The 21656-nt window shown below is 37.5% G+C and overlaps 1 protein-coding gene and 1 pseudogene across 1 annotated transcript in view; one reads left to right on the top strand and one right to left on the bottom strand.

Moving 5' to 3' along the window:
- The window catches only part of LOC146904100 (aquaporin NIP2-1-like), a 93325-nt gene that overhangs the window by 55857 nt on the left and 15812 nt on the right, over positions 1 to 21656 (top strand). The gene's annotated exons all lie outside the window — the stretch shown is intronic.
- On the bottom strand, positions 19055 to 20267 carry LOC146904102 (putative inactive chitinase-like protein LaCIC; annotated as a pseudogene).

The raw sequence follows: 21656 nt of genomic DNA, 5'->3' as shown, positions 1-21656 counted from the left end.
ACTCATTCAATAATAATAATATATAATCCATCAAATTAATGAAACAACAACATATTACAGCAGACATCATTAATAATGTATATAAACGTATACATATAGCAACAACATAATCATCATCAACAACACTGAACAACAACAACAACAATTTCGTTATCATTAACGACACCCACAACTCGACAATGCGACAACGACAACAGCAACTCGACAATGCAACAACGACAACAACTAATGCATCATGCAGGTGGTACCAATCTACGCGCGTTGAATGCTAAGCATTCTAGGGCATAAGCCCCCAACAATTTGGATGGTTAAAGCATCTCAGGGCATAAGCCCCCAACAGGTGAATGATAAACATTCCAGGGCATAAGCCCCCAACAATTTATGAGTATGCAAATGGACTTAACTTGTGTGTATCAACATACAACCCAATAACAGCTACGACAACAACTTCAACGTACTTAATTAATTATGACATACTCTTCAACTTAGTCAAAATCTAACACAACAACTATTACGACAGAATTCACCAACATAGCACATATACATTAATCAATTACATTCATATCAAACAGAACATTCCTCAAGAGCAAGTCAAGTTTGACCGATATAACATAAGCCAACTACTCATAAAACACTTCAACTAAATCCCTAATACTTAAGTTTGAAGTTGGGAAACCAACCGTAAGTTTTTGGACTAACTAGAGATCAGTTATGCTAAGTATTCTTAAAATTTTCTGAAGACCCGCTTAGACTATTTTTATCATAACTCAAAATATAGAAATTATTTCCAAGTCAAACCAAGGCCATTAGAAAGCTAACTTAATTATCTACAACTTTCATGTTTACGTCAAAAGCCAATTCAAAACAGAAATGGGTGAAAAAGCACAAAAAACGCAGAAACCAAAATTCTGTCAGCGCGAAGAAAACAGAACGTTGGCACGGCCCGTGCCATGCACGGCACGGCCGTGCTCGATTGACAGTACAACTTTTTCTTCGTTTTTTTTCCGTTTTCACCATTTCGCGCATAAAATTCAAACCGTTAAGCGGATTTCAGTGCCGTTTTCGCCTACACGCTCCTGACTTTTCCCTCTATCATAATCTACAGAAACATTCAATTTTTCACCACTCAAAAAAATCGATTTCCCAAACCTCACATAATCACTTGTCTGTAGAACATTCAGACACCGACGTTTCAATCGAAAATCCCAATTTTTAATCCCTGATTACCCAAAATACGTTTCAACAGAAGTTTTCAGGTTCAATTAGGCAATATAGCAATCAAATAACATAGAAACATGCATCAACAACACAATTCATCATATTATAGCCATTAACCTAAAACTTTCTAACCCTAATACCAAAACACCACAATCATCAAAAATCAGAATTATACATATTATTAGTGAAAGGAATCCCACCCTTACCTTAATTCAGCAAATTCTACAGCAAAAAATGGTTGGATTCTCTCTTTCTAGCTCTTCTCCTAGCTTTCTCTTCCTTCTCTCAAAAACTCCCTTTTTCTTGTTTGTACGTGAAAATGTTTTGTCTGACTTTTCTTTCTTTTACCCAAATCTATAACCTCTCCTTTTCTCACTTAACTCCGACCAAACTCACATAATTACTACTTAATTCCCATTAACCAAAATAATAATATTTCTTCCTATTTTTCTTTCTCCTATTATTTCCACAAATAATAAAACAATATTCATTTAAATAATACACAACTCCATAAATCAGATAATAAAATAGCATCACACCATATATCACATAAAAATCATATAAAATATTCAAACATCATCTAAAAATACTTAAATAAAAATGAGGCGTTACAACTCTCCCCAACTTAAAGAATTTCGTCCTCGAAATATTACCTCAAGCAAACAAATCAGGATATGACTCCCGCATCTTACTTTCTAACTCCCAAGTAAGACTTTCACCAGTTGCTCCTCCCCAAACAACTCTCACTAGAGGTATCTCTTTGCCTCTCAACGTCTTCACCTTGCGATCATCAATCCTTAAAGGTAAAATCTCCACCGCAAGGTTGTCTCTAACTTGCACATCATCTCTAGTAATAACATGTGAAGGATCCGCTACATACTTCCGAAGTTGCGACACATGAAACACATCATGCAAGTTCGAAAGATGTGGTGGCAAACCAACTCTATAAGCCACCGTGCCAATTCTCTCAGATATCTGATAAGGACCAATAAACTTTGGAATCAACTTCTTGGACTTCAATGCACGACCCACACCGGTCATAGGAGTGACTCTCAAGAACACATGGTCACCCTCTTGAAACTCAAGGTCTTTTCTATGCTTGTCATGATAACTCTTCTGTCGACTCTGCGACACTTTCATATGCTCTCTTATCATCTTGACCTTCTCCGTAGTCTGCTGAACTATTTCAGGTCCCAACACAACACTTTCACCCAACTCAAACCAACACAAAGGAGTTCTACACCTTCGACCATATAAAGCTTCGAAAGGTGCCATACCAATACTCGAATGGTAACTATTGTTGTATGTGAACTCTATCAGCGGTAGGTGACTATCTCAAGCTCCACCTTGCTTAAGTACACACACCCTCAACAAATCTTCTAATGATTGAATCGTTCTTTCCGACTGACCATCTGTTTGCGGATGATAAGCCGAACTCAACTTCAACTGAGAGCCCAAAGCTTCTTGCAGGCTCTTCCAAAATCTCGAAGTGAACCTCGGATCTCTATCTGACACAATACTCGACAGGACACCATGCAACTTCACAATATTATGAATATAAATCTCCGCCAACTGAGCTACTGAGTAAGTGATATTAATCGGAATAAAATGTGCCGACTTCGTCAATCTATCGACAACAACCCAAATGGCATCATGCCCTCTTTGAGTATTCGGTAAACTAGTCACAAAGTCCATGGAGATGCTATCCCATTTCCATTCCGGGACATCTAAAGGTGTCAACAAACCAGCAGGCTTCTGATGTTCAATTTTCGATTTCTGACAAGTCAAACACGCATATACAAAACGCGCGACATCTCGCTTCAACCCGGACCACCAAATCAACTTCTTCAAGTCATGATACATCTTTGTAGCTCTCGGATGGATACTCAAGCTACTTCTGTGACTTTCTTCTAAAATCAACTTTTTCAATTCATCGTTATCAGGGATACAAATCCTACCTCGGAATCTCAACACTCCTTGATCATCAACCTGAAAATCACCATCTGTAGCCTGATTACTAGCAGCCTTCAAGTCTACAATTTTCACATCAACTTCCTGTGCTTCTTTGATACTCTTCAAGAAATCATTATTAATCTTCAACATACCCAACTGCACACTCTGAGGTGCCAATTCACAAACAAGACTCAAGTCTCTAAACTGTTCCAGCAATTCAAATTCTTTTACCATCATAGCAGACATATGCAACGTCTTCCTGCTCAAGGCATCTGCAACCACATTGGCTTTACCTGGATGATAATTCAAACTGAAATCATAATCCTTCAGCAATTCTAGCCACCTTCTCTGCCTCATATTCAACTCCTTTTGATCAAATAAATATTTCAGACTTTTATGATCACTAAACACTTCAAATCTGGAACTGTACAAATAATGTCTCCAAATTTTCAACACAAAAACCACAGCAGCTAACTCTAAATCATGTGTAGGATAGTTCTTCTCATGTATTCTCAATTGTCTCGAAGCATAAGCCACTACCTTGCCATCTTGCATAAGCACACCACCTAAGCCCAACTTGGACGCATCATAATATACAACAAAAGGTTCATCTGGCTTTGGTAAAATCAAAATTGGAGTCGTCGTCAATCTTCGCTTCAACTCATTGAAATTACTCTCACACTGAGCATCCCACACAAACGCTTTACCTTTACGGGTCAACTGAGTTAATGGAAGTGCCAACTTCAAAAATCCTTCGATAAATCTTCTGTAATAACCAGCCAAACCAAGAAAACTTTTAATCTCTGTAACTGATTTAGGAGTCTCCCATTGTGATACCGCTTCAACCTTCGACGGGTCAACTGCAATACCACTACCAGAAATAATATGGCCAAGGAAACTTACTTCACTTAACCAGAACTCGCACTTTGACAACTTTGCATACAACTTCTTTTCTTTCAGCACCTGTAAAACAATCTTCAAATGTTCTGCATGCTCTTCTTCAGTCTTAGAATAAATCAAGATATCATCAATAAACACAAGAACAAACTTATCTAAGAAAGCATGAAAAATCCTGTTCATATATTCCATAAACACCCCAGGCGCATTAGTAACACCGAAAGGCATCACTTTATACTCATAGTGTCCATATCGTGTCCTAAATGCCGTCTTCTGCATATGTTCATCCTTCACCTTGATCTGATGGTAACCTGACCTCAAATCGATTTTACTAAACACACGAGCACCCACTAACTGATCCATCAAGTCATTAATTCTCGGAAGTGGATATCTATTCTTTATAGTCACTTTATTCAGCTGACGGTAATCTATGCACAATCTCATGCTTCCATCCTTCTTCTTTACCAACAATACCGGCGCTCCCCAAGGTGAGACACTCGGTCTTACAAAATTCTTATCAAGCAAGTCTTCTAACTGCTTCTTCAACTCTGCCAATTCTGAAGCGGACATACGGTAAGGAGCCATCGACACAGGCTTTGTACCCGACACCAGATCAATTGAAAATTCAACCTCTCTCTCTGGTGGCACATCTGGAATCTCATAAGGAAAAACTTCAGGAAATTCATTCACAACGGGCAATCTATCAATTACCGACTGATTCTCCACAGACAAATACGCCATTAAAGAAAACATCAAGTTTCGGTCATGCTCTAACTGCTTCAGCTGCTTGGTAGATAAAAATTCTGCTCCACTCTCTTCCTCAGCAGAAGAAAAATACACCGTCTTTCTAAAACAATTAATATGGACATGGTTGTACTCCAACCAGCTCATACTAAGGGTTACACAACAAACAAGAAACAGGACAACAAGGACAATACAAAATTGTCACACAACACTACTAGGCTCGACACGACTCTACTAATTGGCCGGACGGACCAACCTGCTCTAATACCAATTGTAACACCCCGTTCTCCCAACAACGTAAAATTAATTATAATAATCAGAGTAAATCATACAACGGAGTGTCACACTGCTTTTCAAAATTTCATAAATAGAAAATAACTATTTATTTTAACCAACATCTAAAATATCTTAAAACTGCAGCGGAATAATTCTTTTAGAAAAATATAATTCAAAATCAATGTAATTCTTGGCACAAAGGCCTCAAGATAAAAAGAAATGAAGAAGACATTCGCGACGATCCCCATCCTAATATGTATCAGAGCCCTAGACACTTGAGCCAACCAACCTACAAGCCATCATTACCTGCAAGTTACCCATACGAAGGGCAACATTTTCAAGCAGAAGGGGTGAGAAACTCATTCAATAATAATAATATATAATCCATCAAATTAATGAAACAACAAAATATTACAGCAGACAGCATTAATAATGTATATAAACGTATACATGTAGCAACAACATAATCATCATCAACAACATTGAACAACAACAACAATTTCGTTATCATTAATGACACCCACAACTCGACCAACAGCAACTCGACAATGCAACAACGACAACAACTAATGCATCATGCAGGTGGTACCAATCTATGCGCGTTGAATGCTAAGCATTCCAGGGCATAAGCCCCCAACAATTTGGATAGTTAAAGCATCCCAGGGCATAAGCCCCCAACAGGTGAATGATAAACATTCCAGGGCATAAGCCCCCAACAATTTATGAGTATGCAAATGGACTTAACTTGTGTATATCTGTTGGAACAAAATGTGTTTAACAATGAACCTTAAAGAGTTTTGATGATAACAAGGTATTAAAATTTGTAAATTGGACTAGCTAATATTTGTTCAAGTGTACAGGACCATAATTAAAAAGTTACATCATTTATTGGTTCTGAATGAGCAAATAAAGAGCAAAAGGAATCAACAAAATTGAAGCTTAGTGCTCCTAAAGGCAACTCGCTCCTGAAGAGAAAAAGCGCTCCTGAAGTAAAGCCGCTCCTGAAGTTAGTAAAGTGCTTCTGAAGAATTGTGCTTCTGAAGACAAGAGGTCCAGAAGCCACATCATCAGAAGCTGCGTTATCAGAAGTTGTATCATCAGAAGCTGCATCATCAGAAGCTGCCTCATCAGAAGTCGTTTCACCAGAAGCTGAAGATCAACTGGATTTGCAAAAGATTCAAGGATTGAAGAATCATCATTGCAAAAGTTGTCTAATGGATTCGAAAACACAACAAAAGATTAGTGGAATTTTGCAACGGTCATTTCAAAGGTGTTTGAAGGCATGTGCTTGCAATTTTGGACGAAAGCGTTGACATTGTACTTTGTACGAACTGTACAACCACCTTCTACACTACTCTGTTTTGTGTCCACGCTACAAGACAAGATGTTCCTTTAGATAAGGAATGGATTTCAAATTGGTTCTTCATAGGACAACAACCAAATATGGCAAAAGATCATTGGTGAAAGATCAAGCTTCAACAACGACTCTTTGATGTGCTGGCAATTTCACAACGTCTCTTTCACACCTCTATATAAAGGAGTGAAGACTTAGAGTTTTGGTAATGCTGAACGAAAGACTCACAATATTTTTACAAGTGCCAAACCTCTGCTGAAATTGTTCTGCATTCACTTAGAATTTCTGTGTCTCAAAGTTTCATCTTAGAAATTCTTAAGTTATTGAGTCTGTATCTGATTTGTATTGTGAACACCTCTGATTGTATATCAAGTGTTCAACCTAAAACAATTTTCTGTGTAATTTTGTTTAGTTAGAAGTCTCTTGCAGTTGTGCTTGAGCAGGTAAGTCTCTTGATTGTGTTCTTGAGCATAGGAAGACTCTTGCAAAGTGTGCTTGAGCAAAGGAAGCCTCTTGCAGGTGTGCTTGAGCAATTGTAATCAGATATTACTCTTAGTGAAATCTTCTTGGAAGTGTAAGGGGGACTGGACTACTTCCGGATTGTGGAGGGAACCAGTATAATTGTTTTGTGTCGTTCTTCTTCTCTCTCTCTGTTTTTATTCCGCTGCGTGTAGATTCTGATTAACACTTCAGAAGCTGTTTCACTTAGCTTCTGATCAGTGTGTTTAGTTTTTAGGAGAAACGAAGAATTTTCCAAAACACAATTCAACCCCCCTTCTTGTGTTTTTCTCACCTTCAATTGGTATCTAGAGCCTTGGTTCTGTTGATAACACCTAACAGTGTAACAGTCCAAGATCAGAGAAAAACATGTCTGACGAATCTGTTTCTAGAAATGGATCTGGCAACAATAACAAAAGTTTTGCATATGATTACAATGTTGACAAGAAATCCAGTGTTGGAAAGATTCCAAAGTTCAACGGAGATGCTGGAGAATTTTCTTGGTGGAAAACCAACTTCTATAGTTATATCATGAGCTTAGATGAAGAACTATGGGATATTCTAGAAGATGGTGTTAGTGGCTTAGACCTTGATGAAGAAGGAGCTGCTGTGGATAGAAAGAAACATACTCCTGAGTTGAGGAAACTCTACAAGAAGCATCACATTATCAGAGGAGCTCTTGTCACTGCCATACCTAAAGCAGACTACATGAAGATGAGTGACAAATCCACTGCTAAAGCTATGTTTGCTTCTCTCTGCTCTAACTACGAAGGCAGCAAGAAGGTCAAAGAAGCTAAAGCTCTCATGCTTGTACATCAGTACGAGTTATTCAAGATGAAGGATGATGAAACTATTGAGGAGATGTACTCAAGGTTTCAAACCTTAGTCTCTGGGCTACAAATTCTAAAGAAGAGCTATGTTGCTTCTGACCATGTGAGCAAGATACTCTGAAGCTTGCCTGCAAGATGGAGACCAAAGGTGACTGCCATTGAGGAAGCTAAAGATTTAAACACTTTAAGTGTCGAAGATCTTGTTAGTTCTCTCAAAGTTCATGAGTTAAGTCTTAATGAACATGAGTCTACTAAGAAGAGTAAATCAATAGCTCTTCCTTCCAAAGGCAAGTCACCAAAAGCTCTCAAGGTGGTTGAATCTGACGAGGAAGAACAATCAAGTTCAGATTCTGAACCAGATGCTGCTTAAATGGCCATGCTCTCCAACAGACTTCAGTATCTGGCCAAGAAGAATAGAAAGTTTCTAGCAAGAAGGAGTAACTCCAGAAGCTCAAGGAAAGAAGATTAGAAGGGATGCTTCAACTGTAAGAAGCCTGGACACTTTATTGCTGAATGTCCTGATCTTCAGAAGGAGAAGTCAAAGGATAAGTCAAAGAAGTCAACGTTCAAACCAAGCAAATTCAAGAAGCAGATTAAGCAGAGTTTAATGGCAACCTGAGATGATTTGGGAAGTGAATCAGGATCTGATAAAGAGGAAGCTGATGAAGATGCAAAGGTAGCAGTTGGGTTAGTTGCCACAGCAACTTCAGAAGCTGGATCAGAATCGGATTATGAAGATGAAAATGAGGTATATTCTAAGATTCCCAGAGATGAACTTGTTGAGTCACTTAAAGAACTTCTTACACATTTTGAAGTAAGAACCAATGAGTTGAAGGATTTAAAAGAAAAATATGCTGATTTGGTAAAACAGCAAAAATCAACTCTATTGGATCTGAAAGCTTCTGAACAAGGACTTAGGGGCTTTGACTTCATGTGTAAAACTTATGAAGATTAGCTCAGGTTCTTATGTCAGAAGCTACAAGAAAAGTGTAATGAAAAACCTTTAAGCAACCATGAAATTGCTCTTGAAGATTTTATCATATCTAACATTGACAGAAGCAGAGTGGCTTCTATGATTTATAGCATTTACAAGAACAATGGCAGAGGAATTGGTTTTCCAGAAGTGAAACTTGAGAAAACCAATCTTAAATCTTGTTGTGAATGCATCAAGGAAGGTCTGAAAACCTTCTTTGTACCTGAAGGTGCTGAGTTGAAAACTGTTGTTCAATCAGAACCTGAAACTTCTGGCTCTAAGGCTAAGATTACTTCAAAGCCAAAGAACTCTAAGCCAAAGGCTATGATCAAATCTGAATCCAAGACTTCAAAGATCAGGATCTTGAAAAGATCAGAACCTGTTCCTCAGAGTCTGGTCAAGCCAAAATCCGAGGTTCTGAAGTCTAAGTTTCAGAAGAAGACAGTTACTGCTTCTGAAGTACCAAAACCTAAGGTGATGATTAATCAGAAGCAATCCAACTCACAGCACAAGGTACAGGAAGTGAAGAGTAAAACCTCAAGTACTAACCTTTCAGGACCCATAGGACAATGGGTACCTAAATCTGAAAATGTCAATGATACAGGTATGTCTAAGAGCAGCACCAAAGCAAAAATCATGGTACCTAGACAACGGTTGCTCAAGACACATGACAGGAGAAAAGTCCAGCTTCCTCAGCCTAACAATGAAGGAAGGAGGAAGTGTGAAATTTGGAGGCAACCAAACTGGCAAGATCATAGGTACAGGAACTATTGGTAATTCCTCTACCTCAATTAATAATGTATGGTTGGTAGATGGTCTTGAACATAACCTTTTGAGCATTAGTCAATTTTGTGATAATGGTTATGATGTGCTTTTTGAGAAAACCAACTGTACTATAATCAACAAGGAAGACAAATCCATTGTGTTCAAGGGAAAGAGAGTTGATAATGTCTACAAAATCAATTTTTCTGAACTGGCTGATCAGAAGGTGATTTGCCTTCTATCAGTGAATGATAAGAAATGGATGTGGCACAGAAGGTTGGGACATGCTAACTGGAGATTAATCTCTAAACTTAGTAAGTTACAACTTGTCAAAGGGCTACCAGACATTGATTATCATTCAGATGCACTCTGTGGTGCATGTCAGAGAGGGAAAATTGTGAAATCATCTTTTAAAACCAAAGACATTGTTTCAACCTCCAGACCCTTAGAACTACTCCATATTGATTTATTTGGACCAGTGAGTACTGCATCCTTATATGGAAGTAAATATGGATTAGTCATTGTTGATGATTATAGCAGATGGACTTGGGTGAAATTCATAAAGAGTAGAGATGTTGCTTGTGATGTATTCAGTAGTTTCTGCACTCAAATTCAATCTAAAAAAGAATCAAAGATTTTGAAAGTCAGAAGTGATCATGGTGGAGAATTTGAAAATGAGCCATTTGAAGCTTTTTGTGAAAAACATGGAATTGTCCATGAATTCTCTTCTCCTAGAACTCCACAACAAAATGGGGTTGTAGAGAGAAAGAATAGAACTTTACAAGAAATGGCCAGAACCATGATCCATGAAAACAATTTACCAAAACATTTTTGGGCAGAAGCAGTGAATACAGCATGTTATGTCCAGAACATGATCTATATTAGACCTATTTTGGAGAAAACAGCATATGAACTCTTTAAAGGAAGGAAACCCAATATCTCTTACTTTCATCAATTTGGATGTACATGTTACATTCTGAATAACAAGCTCTACCTAAAGAAATTTGATGCCAAGGCCCAAAGAGGAATCTTCTTGGGTTACTCTGAAAGGTCAAAGGCATACATAGTGTATAATTCAGAAACACTTTGTGTTGAAGAATCTATGCATGTGAAATTTGATGACAAAGAGCTTGAAGATAAAACTTCAAAGCAAGGTGAAAGTTTTGCAGAGATACAGGTTCCTGAAGCTACTCCAGAACCTGATCAGATAGCTAAATCTGAAGAAAGTCCAGAAGCTGAACCCACATCAGAAGCGCAAGATGAAACTGCTTCTGATGAAGCACAAGATGGCTCACATCAAGCAGATCCTCCCAAAAACACTTTCAAGCACAAGTCTTCACATCCTGAGGAATTAATCATTGGAAACAAAGATAGTCCAAGAAGAACAAGATCATACTTCAGACAAGAAGAATCAATGATTGGACTGATCTCAATGATTGAACCTACAACAGTTGATGAAGCACTTTCAGATGATGGATGGATCTTAGCTATGCAAGAAGAGTTGAATCAATTTCAAAGAAATGATGTGTGGGATCTGGTACCCAAACCTCAGCACAAGAACATTATGGGAACAAAATGGGTATTCAGAAACAAGCTGAATGAGCAAGGAGAAGTAACAAGAAACAAAGCCAGACTTGTTGCACAAGGGTATAGTCAACAAGAAGGCATTGATTACACTGAAACATTTGCTCCAGTTGCAAGATTGGAAGCAATCAGGTTATTTCTTTCCTATGCAGTCAATCATGGCATAATATTATATCAGATGGATGTCAAGAGTGCTTTTCTTAATGGTTTCATTGAAGAAGAAGTGTATGTTAAGCAACCTCCTGGATTTGAGGATATCAAATATCCTGACCATGTTTTTAAACTGAAGAAATCACTATATGGCTTGAAGCAAGCTCCCAGAGCTTGGTATGATAGGCTAAGTAATTTCTTAATCAAAAATGATTTTAAAAGAGGACAGGTTGATACAACACTCTTCAGAAGGACCCTTGGGAAAGATATTCTTGTTGTGCAAATATATGTTGATGATATAATATTTGGTTCTACTAATCCATCTCTTTGCAAGGAATTTTCTAAGTTAATGCAGGATGAATTTGAAATGAGCATGATGGGAGAGCTGAAGTTCTTCCTGGGCATTCAAATTAATCAATGCAAAGATGGAGTCTATGTTCATCAATCAAAGTATACAAAGGAGCTTCTGAAGAAGTTTAATCTTGAAGATTGTAAAGTGATGAACACTCCAATGCACCCTACTTGCACCTTAAGCAAAGAAGATGAAGGAGCTAAAGTTGATCAGAAGCTGTATAGAGGTATGATTGGTTCTTTGTTATACCTCACTGCATCTAGGCCAGATATTTTATTCAGTGTATGCTTGTGTGCAAGATTCCAATCAGATCCTAGAGAATCTCATATGACTGCTGTCAAGAGAATCTTCAGGTATTTGAAAGGAACAACTAATCTTGGACTCCTTTATAGGAAATCCTTAGATTATAAGCTAATTGGATTCTGTGATGCTGATTATGCTGGTGATAGGATTGAAAGAAAGTCAACCAGTGGCAATTGTCAATTTATGGGTGATAATCTTATATCCTGGGCTAGCAAAAGACAAACAACTATTGCTATGTCTACAGCAGAAGCAGAATACATTTCAGCTGCAAGTTGTTGTACACAACTACTTTGGATGAAACATCAGTTGGAAGATATCAGATAATTGCTAACAGTATTCCCATTTATTGTGATAATACTGCTGCTATTTGTTTGTCTAAAAATCCAATTTTGCATTCGAGAGCTAAGCACATTGAAATCAAACACCATTTTATCAGAGACTATGTTCAAAAAGGAATTTTAGATATACAATTCATTGATACTGAAAATCAATGGGCTGATATATTTACTAAGCCTTTAACTGTTGAAAGATTTGATTTTATAAAGAAAAATTTGAACATGCACTTGGTGTCTGATTAAATGTTTGCTTGCTCCTGAATAGGATTTTAGGTTCTGAAGTTAGTTCAGAAGTAGTAGTCCATCAGAAGCTCTTTATTGAGGTTCTGAGGAAAACTCGGTTCTGATGATGACGTCAGCATCTGAAGTCCAGAAGCTGGATTTTATGCTTCTGAATAGTGGAGTTAGTGGAAACGTTGGGAGTTACTTTTTATGGTAACTTCTGGCCCACTAACTTAGTAGTTACTCTGAGAACTTCTGACGTGGCCTATATGTATTGGTGTATAACTTAAAAGGGCAATGATGATTTAATAACTTTGAAAGTACTTTTCACGCGCCCCCAATTTGTCATTAATGTTATGTTTGTTTGTCTCTTTTGAATTGCAAACATTTTTACTCTTAACACTTTGTTAATTCACACACTACTCACTCACAACAAACACATTTGCCTTCAAACCTGTACTTGCGAAGTAAGTGCATTCTCTCAACCCTAAAACCCTAAAATCATCATCTTCTTCAAATCTTCTTCAATCATCAATGGCATCATCAAGCTCACAACGAGAAGTTTCAGAATCTTCTGCACGAATGGTACCTGAATATGACTACAGACGAAGAAGCATGAAATTGGAAGAATGGGATTTACAGGTTCAGATAGAGAATCCAGTGGATTTTGAATCACTAGCTTTCCATAAGTGTTAGATCAGAAGCTACTATGAAGAGCAAGGACTTCTGAAATACTTCAAGATGTTGAATGGACCAACATACGAAGCATTGGTTAGGCACTTCTGGGTAAGAGCGAAAGTTTATAACAAAGCAGCATCTCTAGCCGAAGAGAGTCAAATGGTTTTGATGTATCCAGAACTAGAGGGGAAGACAAGAGAAGAAATGGGACTTGAGCCATTTACTGAAGATGAAATAAGGTCAAGCATCTGTGGTATTCCAGTGAGAATTACACAATGGCAGATAGAATCTATACTTGGTCTAAAAGCTTCTGGATATTACTCTGGAATTGATCTTTCAAGTGTTGCTGAATAACGCATTTGGAAAGTAAAAGCTAATTTGGTTATATACAATTCCAAAAAGGTAGGGAAATATGCTGACCTAAACATGGAAAAGAAAATGCTTCTGAAGATTCAGAATGAAGATTTGCTTCCATGTGGTAGTAGTGAGAAACCAAATTTGGCTCAGAAGGTCTTTCTCCAGCACTTCATCAAACAAGAAAAGGTGAATGTGCCAAAATACATGTTTAAGTATTTGATAGAATGTCTGAAAAAGAGTCAGCTACAGAACAGTCCCTGGGTTCCGTATGGAAGACTCTTATCAGAAATATTCTATCAAGGAGGAGTTTTAGACAAGTTAAGCACGGTTGAAGCCTTCACAGATAAGTTGATAGACACTAAGACTGAGAAATTCATCAATGCTCATACCCTCTTGCATATGAATCTAATCAGTGAAGTCACCAAGCTTCAAACTGATTTAAGTGAATCCCATGTCAGGTCTGATCTTATGAAAGATTTTCCACCCATCTGCAAGAAGGATCCTATTGATGTGCAGATGTACTACATCAAGGATTACTATAAGGCAACCAACAAGGTCATCAGGTTGAATGAGGTACCTGAGGAGATGTATGGTGGTGCAGTGCCTCTGGCAAAAGGCAGAAGATCAAAAAGAAAAATGACTGCAGAAGAGTATATGGAAGTTGAAAAATCTGCTAAGAAGGCAAAACCTGCTTCTGACAAGCTTAAAATTGGTGGTTCTGCAATGCCATCAATTGAAGAAGTAACTGAAGACATCAATTCGAGCGTAGTCCTGAGTATTGGCATTGCTCCTGAACAGCCTGCTATACCAAAAAGGAAGAGGAAGCCAGCCTTGAGGAGGACCAAGGATTTTCCTCATGTTACCAAGATAGCTGAAGCTGCTTCTGATTTAGCTTTGAAGGACTTACAAGGGAAAAAGGCAGAAGCTGAAAAAGTTTTGGAAATTGCATCTGAGCTACAAGAGTCTGTAGTTTCAGAAGCTAAGCAACTGATGCTGATGGCGAGTGAGTCTGCTAAGAAGGATTCTGATCCTGAACCAGAAGAGGTAGTCAATATATCATCAGATTCTGCATCCTCATCATCATCATCATCAGATTCTGATGATGATATACCCATAGCTCAACTTCTTCGAAAACCAGTAAAAAGCCATTCAACATCAACCAAAACCAACAAAAAGCCCTCTCAGTCAAGCACTTATGAACCAGTTGGTCATATAATCAATCAGAAGTTGGATGAAATGGCTGAGCAGAGAGACAGAGTCATTGATACTATTCTCCGCCATAACCCTCAGCCTCTTAACATTCAACCTCTCAACATGATCATACCAGAAAATGTTGAACCCAACTCAGAAAAAGCCTCTGAAACAACTCCAGAAGCAGCTGCTTCTGAAAAGGTTGTTTCAGAAAGCCCCCATCAACAACCTTCTGAACCACACAAACCCTCATCACCCCCACAACCACAATCACCAGTTGCTAACATTGACCCCCAACTCAACATTCAATCACCAACTTCACCACATCAACCACCAGCTAACACTAAAACTGACTCCCCACAAAACCAACAACCAGAAAAACTTTTCCCAATCCCACTCCAATGGACATTGACAATCCTCAAGTCAATCTCCACGCCTCAACCTCAACCTCACAAATTGCTTCTGACCAGCCATCACTCTCAACTCCATCTCAACAAATCACCATTCCAGAATCCAACCCTGTTCAAGACCTCACTCTTAGTGATTCTGACCTTGAAACCCTTGAACATCCACCCCTGGACATCCTGGAATCTGAACATATTGATGTAGAGCTACTCAATATTCTTTCTAAAATGCATGATCTGGTGGATCAGAGAAGGACAAATGATCTCACCAATGCATACAAAGAATCATGGGCATCACTTCAGAACAGCGCTGCTGAGTTAATAGAAGGTGTAAAGGCCAAATGCATCAGAATCAAGGGAGCTTCTGTCAGAAGATTAATGGAGAATCTGAAGCAAAGATTTAGAGTTGAAAATCCCAGATTGCTTCTGACAAACAAGCCATTCTTCTCAGAAGTGGATTATATGACAAGAGAAGGTAGAATGTTCAAGCTTCTGAGGCAGCAGATGGCACAGCAACAGCAAGAAGCTAAGGCAAGGGAATTGGCGCTTCTCCAGAGGCAATAACTTCTTGAAGAACAGTTGAAGAAGCAAGCTGAAGAAATGGAGAAGATGAGGAAACAAATTCAAACCAAACCTTAGTTGCACACCTTTGTGTTTATTTTTTTTTGTTTGTTGTTTGTTTTATTTCCTGCTTCTGAATACCTCTTGTCTTTACAATTCTTACTGCTTCTGAATTCTTAATTGTTCTGAGTCTTGAATTCCTGAATATTCTGTTTTGTTCATATATATATTTTCATTGATTTACTTAGTTACTTATATTTTTGATGAGCTATATTATAGGTTCTAATTTTGTTTATACTCTCTTCTTGCTTGAGTTTCTCTCAGATCTTTTTGTCTTGATTGCTTATTTTTTTGATAATGACAAAAGGGGGAGTATATGTGATAGTATTTAAAGGCTCTGAGCCCCATTAATGATATTTGAAATTTTTTGAAAAACTTATATCTTTTTGTCTTACCTAAAGAGAGGTGTATCAAAAAGGGGGAGTATCAAATTTTCAAATAAAATTAATTGAATCACTCTTCTCATCTATAACTCATTTCATTTTCAGCTCTGAAATTATTATTGCGCGCTAAATAAATTTAATTAACCTGGATAGAACTTTGGGGGAGCTTACAAACCTCACCTTAAAGACTATCAGACTCAGGGGGAGTTTGAGCTTACAAACCTCAGAACCCCAAAGTCAACTTGTTAATTAGATTAACAACAATTGATCAATTTTAAATACTATTGTTTGTCATCATCAAAAAGGGGGAGATTGTTGGAACAAAATATGTTTAACAATGAACCTTAAAGAGTTTTGATGATAACAAGGTATTAAAAATTGTAAATTGGACTAGCTAATATTTGTTCAAGTGTACAGGACCATAATTAAAAAGTTACATCATTTATTGGTTCTGAATGAGCAAATAAAGAGCAAAAGGAATCAACAAAATTGAAGCTTAGTGCTCCTGAAGGCAACTCGCTCCTGAAGAGAAAAAGCGCTCCTGAAGTAAAGCCGCTCCTGAAGTTAGTAAAGTGCTTCTGAAGAATTGTGCTTCTGAAGACAAGAGGTCCAGAAGCCACATCATCAGAAGTTGCGTTATCAGAAGCTGTATCATCAGAAGCTGCATCATCAGAAGCTGCCTCATCAGAAGTCGTTTCACCAGAAGCTGAAGATCAACTGGATTTGCGAAAGATTCAAGGATTGAAGAATCATCACTGCAAAAGCTGTCTATTGGATTCGAAAACACAACAAAAGATTAGTGGAATTTTGCAACGGTCATTTCAAAGGTGTTTGAAGGCATGTGCTTGCAATTTTGGACGAAAGCGTTGACATTGTACTTTGTACAAACTGTACGACCACCTTCTCCACTACTCTGTTTTGTGTCCACGCTACAAGACAAGAAAACAGCTCCAGAATACGGCTTTGCCTGCATAGATGTTCCTTTGGATAAGGAATGGATTTCAAATTGGTTCTTCATAGGACAACAACCAAATCAGGCAAAAGATCATTGGTGAAAGATCAAGCTTCAACAACGACTCTTTGATGTGCTGGCAATTTCACAACGTCTCTTTCACACCTCTATATAAAGGAGTGAAGACTTAGAGTTTTGGTAATGCTGAACGAAAGACTCACAATATTTTTACAAGTGTCAAACCTCTGCTGAAATTGTTCTGCATTCACTTAGAATTTCTGTGTCTCAAAGTTTCATCTTAGAAATTCTTAAGTTATTGAGTTTGTATCTGATTTGTATTGTGAGCACCTCTGATTGTATATCAAGTGTTCAACCTTAAACAATTTTCTGTGTAATTTTGTTTAGTTAGAAGTCTCTTGCAGTTGTGCTTGAGCAGGGAAGTCTCTTGATTGTGTTCTTGAGCATAGGAAGACTCTTGCAAAGTGTGCTTGAGCAAAGGAAGTCTCTTGCAGGTGTGCTTGAGCAATTGTAATCAGATATTGCTCTTAGTGAAATCTCCTTGGAAGTGCAAGGGGGACTGGACTACTTTCGGATTGTGGAAGGAACCAGTATAATTGCTTTGTGTCGTTCCTCCTCTCTCTCTCTGTTTTTATTCCGCTGCGTGTAGATTCTGATTAACACTTCAGAAGCTGTTTCACTTAGCTTCTGATCAGTGTGTTCAGTTTTTAGGAGAAACGAAAAATTTTCCAAAACACAATTCAACCCCCCCTTCTTGTGTTGTTCTCACCTTCAATCAACATACAACCCAACAACAGCTACGACAACAACATCAACGTACTTAATTAATTATGACATACTCTCCAACTTAGTCAAAATCTAACACAACAACTATTACGACAGAATTCACCAACATAGCACATATACATTAATCAATTACATTCATATTAAATAGAACATTCCTCAAGAGCAAGTCAAGTTTGACCGATATAACATAAGCCAACTACTCATAAAACACTTCAACTAAATCCCTAATACTTAAGTTTGAAGTTGGGAAACCAACCGTAAGTTTTTGGACTAACTAGAGATCAGTTATGCTAAATCTTCTTAAAATTTTCTAAAGACCCACTTAGACTATTTTTATCATAACTCAAAATATAGAAATTATTTCCAAGTCAAACCAAGGCCATTAGAAAGCTAACTTAATTATCTACAACTTTCATGTTTACGTCAAAAGCCAATTCAAAACAGAAATGGGTGAAAAAGCACAAAAAACGCAGAAACCGAAATTCTGTCAGCGCGAAGAAAACAGAACGTTGGCACGGCCGTGCTCGATTGACAGTACAACTTTTTCTTCGTTTTTTTTTTCCGTTTTCACCATTTCGCGTATAAAATTCAAACCGTTAAGCGGATTTCAGTGTCGTTTTCGCCTACACGCTCCTGACATTTCCCTCTATCATAATCTACAGAAACATTCAATTTTCCACCACTCAAAAAAATCGATTTCCCAAACCTCACATAATCACTTGTCTGTAGAACATTCAGACGCCGACGTTTCAATCGAAAATCCCAATTTTCAATCCCTGATTACCCAAAATACGTTTCAACAGAAGTTTTCAGGTTCAATTAGGCAATATAACAATCAAATAACATAGAAACATGCATCAACAACACAATTCATCATATTATAGCCATTAACCTAAAACTTTCTAACCCTAATACCAAAACACCACAATCATCAAAAATCAGAATTATACATATTATTAGTGAAAGGAATCCCACCCTTACCTTAATTCAGCAAATTCTACAGCAAAAAATGGTTGGATTCTCTCTTCGTAGCTCTTCTCCTAGCTTTCTCTTCCTTCTCTCAAAAACTCCCTTTTTCTTGTTTGTACGTGAAAATGTTTTGTCTGACTTTTCTTTCTTTTACCCAAAACTATAACCTCTCCTTTTCTCACTTAACTCCGACTAATCTCACATAATTACTACTTAATTCCCATTAACCAAAATAATAATATTTCTACCTATTTTTCTTTCTCCTATTATTTCCACAAATAATAAAACAATATTCATTTAAATAATACACAACTCCATAAATCATATAATAAAATAGCATCACACCATATATCACATAAAAATCATATAAAATATTCAAACATCGTCTAAAAATACTTAAATAAAAATTAGGTGTTACATAATATGCAACCCGATCGATCTCGTTTACATCCAGCCACCCGGTCGCGCATTCCTTCCAGCCTTCTATGACATATGTGGTCATCCCATATCCTGGAAACCTCCTCTGACTAAAATCAAAATCAGTAGGGATCCATCGTCCGGTTATAGCGTCGTGGCAAGATGGCTTTACTTGGAAAGGGAAAGGTGGAGGAGTTCTCATCCAAAACCATATAGCACTCTTGAAGGATATAACAGGGTCTGTGGCAATGAGATCTGGGTTATTGAGCAAATCAACACCTATTATACTTCCACATTCTCCATATATTTTATTCCCTTTGATCTGAAGCGGACCCCTCTCGTAGTATTGCTTCCCAGGAACACATGGAAATTTAGAGCTTGGTTCGCAGTAGTCTTCTTCGATGGGATTCGTTTCATTCACAAAGAAATATCCCCGGTCATAGGGGCTAAGAGGTGATCCACCTCTTGTTTTGTGAGAGCTTTGACCAAAAAAAGCAGCAATGTCTCTTTTAATCTCTTGAGTGTCTCCTTCGTTGCCGAACCTGGGGAATGTTTTGGCAGCTTCAACAAATGCTTCGTAGGTGTAAAATCATTTCCCCTCACACTCATCATCGTCGGGATGTTTAAGCATCTCGTTGAAATCCTTTCTCGAGATGAGGTACTCCTCTTCTGGAGTTGGAGGAGGAGGAGTAGTAGTTCGATTACATTGACTCTGGCAACCCTCGCCGCACTAGTGGTCGGTTGATCCACAAAAGCCCCATGGACTGCAGCATAATTCATTATGACACAGTGCACCCCCAGCTTGTTTTCCACATTGCTCTTTGTCTGCCCAACACCTTCCTGGTGATGCTATAATTAGTAGTACTATTACTATTATTGGAAACTGGAATATTACACTTCCCAATCTCCCCATCCTTTGTGAAAGTTTTTTGTTTGCGATGAAATTGCATATACCAACTCCCTCCTCCTATCTACTTCCTCCGGTCTCAAATGTAAGAAACTTTTCACTTTTTAGGTTCATTCAGTAAATGATGTATGTGGTCTTTATTATTGACCACATACATCATTTATTGAATGAACCTAAAAAGTGAAAAGTTTCTTACATTTGAGACCGGAGGGAGTGTATATTTGAGAAATAATACATGTAACATTTTTGTATAAGACACGGCAGCTGTATGCATGTGATTTAACGTCTCTTCATGAAACATTCGGCTATCAATTGAAAAGTCTTGTGGAAATAGATTTTCAAAATCTCAGCAGGTGATTAGAGACAAACGTCCTGCATATAAATTATTAGTTAGCATGCATGCACCATTGATAGATATCTTAATAATATTAACCATATGGGCCATATGATATGGCCTATTTGGATCCAAAGATTTCCGCGAATCTTTTTTCTTAAACATATATGCTGTAATCTATTAAAATAAAAATAAACATATATTGTTATATTATTTCGTCGAAGTTTTTGATAAATAAAGATTTAGTTATTATATTTGTAAATGATAGAAAATAATTTGTTTGCTAACCAGTGACCTTTTCATTCCAATTGTACCCTTCAATTGATACTATGCACACACGATTCCGAAAATATTAATTTTACTTTGATGAAAAACTAACTAATAATTAATAAGGATAATTTGGTAGAATAACATTTTTCTTTCATTAAATCATTACATTTCTTAATATGTTTGTAAATATCTTAAGGCTTTGTTTGCGAGTTTTGAAGGGAGGGGAAGGAAAGACTTAGGAGGGGAGGGGAGGGGAAGGAAGGAGGGAAAGCCTTCCCCTTGTTTGGGAGTTAAAGAAACCAACAAGGAAAGGAGATGAAGGGTTTATGTGATAATTTTACTATTTTTTACCATTTTTTTCTCTTAAAATAAATACATTATGTTATACTTTGTAATTTATCTTGTAAATTATAATTGGAATTTTGGATTATTATGAGGACAAAATTGTCAATTTGTATGTTTAACCCCCCAAAACCCTCCAATTTGGGGGAACTTTAAATTTGGACAAATGAAGCCCTTCAAAACCCCCCAAAACCATTCCATGTTTTTTTAAAACTCCCAATCAAGGGTTTACCTCTCCATAAGCCTTTCCTTCCCCTCCCATCCCCTCCAAAACCCAACTCGCAAACAAAGCCTAAGGGTCCGCTTGGTTCGAGAATTAGGATGGGAGGGGAGGGCAAGGATTTTATCGGAAGGAAAGGGAGGGGAAGGGTTTTAAAATTATTTTACAGTTTTACCCTTAAACTTAATTAAATAAGGACAATAAAGTAACGAAACAATAACGATGTAATCGATAACAACACGATAGAATAATGGATTAACAATAGGGTTGTTACAAGTAGTAATACAAGTAGTTTCAAGGAAAAATTGTTAATAATATGAAATAAAAGTTGTTACAAGAATAATATAACCTAATAA

This window comes from Medicago sativa, chromosome 7 (genome assembly GCF_051527215.1).
Source record: "Medicago sativa cultivar Bolivia chromosome 7, Bolivia_mono, whole genome shotgun sequence".
Taxonomy (NCBI): domain Eukaryota; kingdom Viridiplantae; phylum Streptophyta; class Magnoliopsida; order Fabales; family Fabaceae; genus Medicago; species Medicago sativa.
Note: the sequence above shows the minus strand (reverse complement) of the source record. Positions and strands in the feature narration are given on the sequence as shown.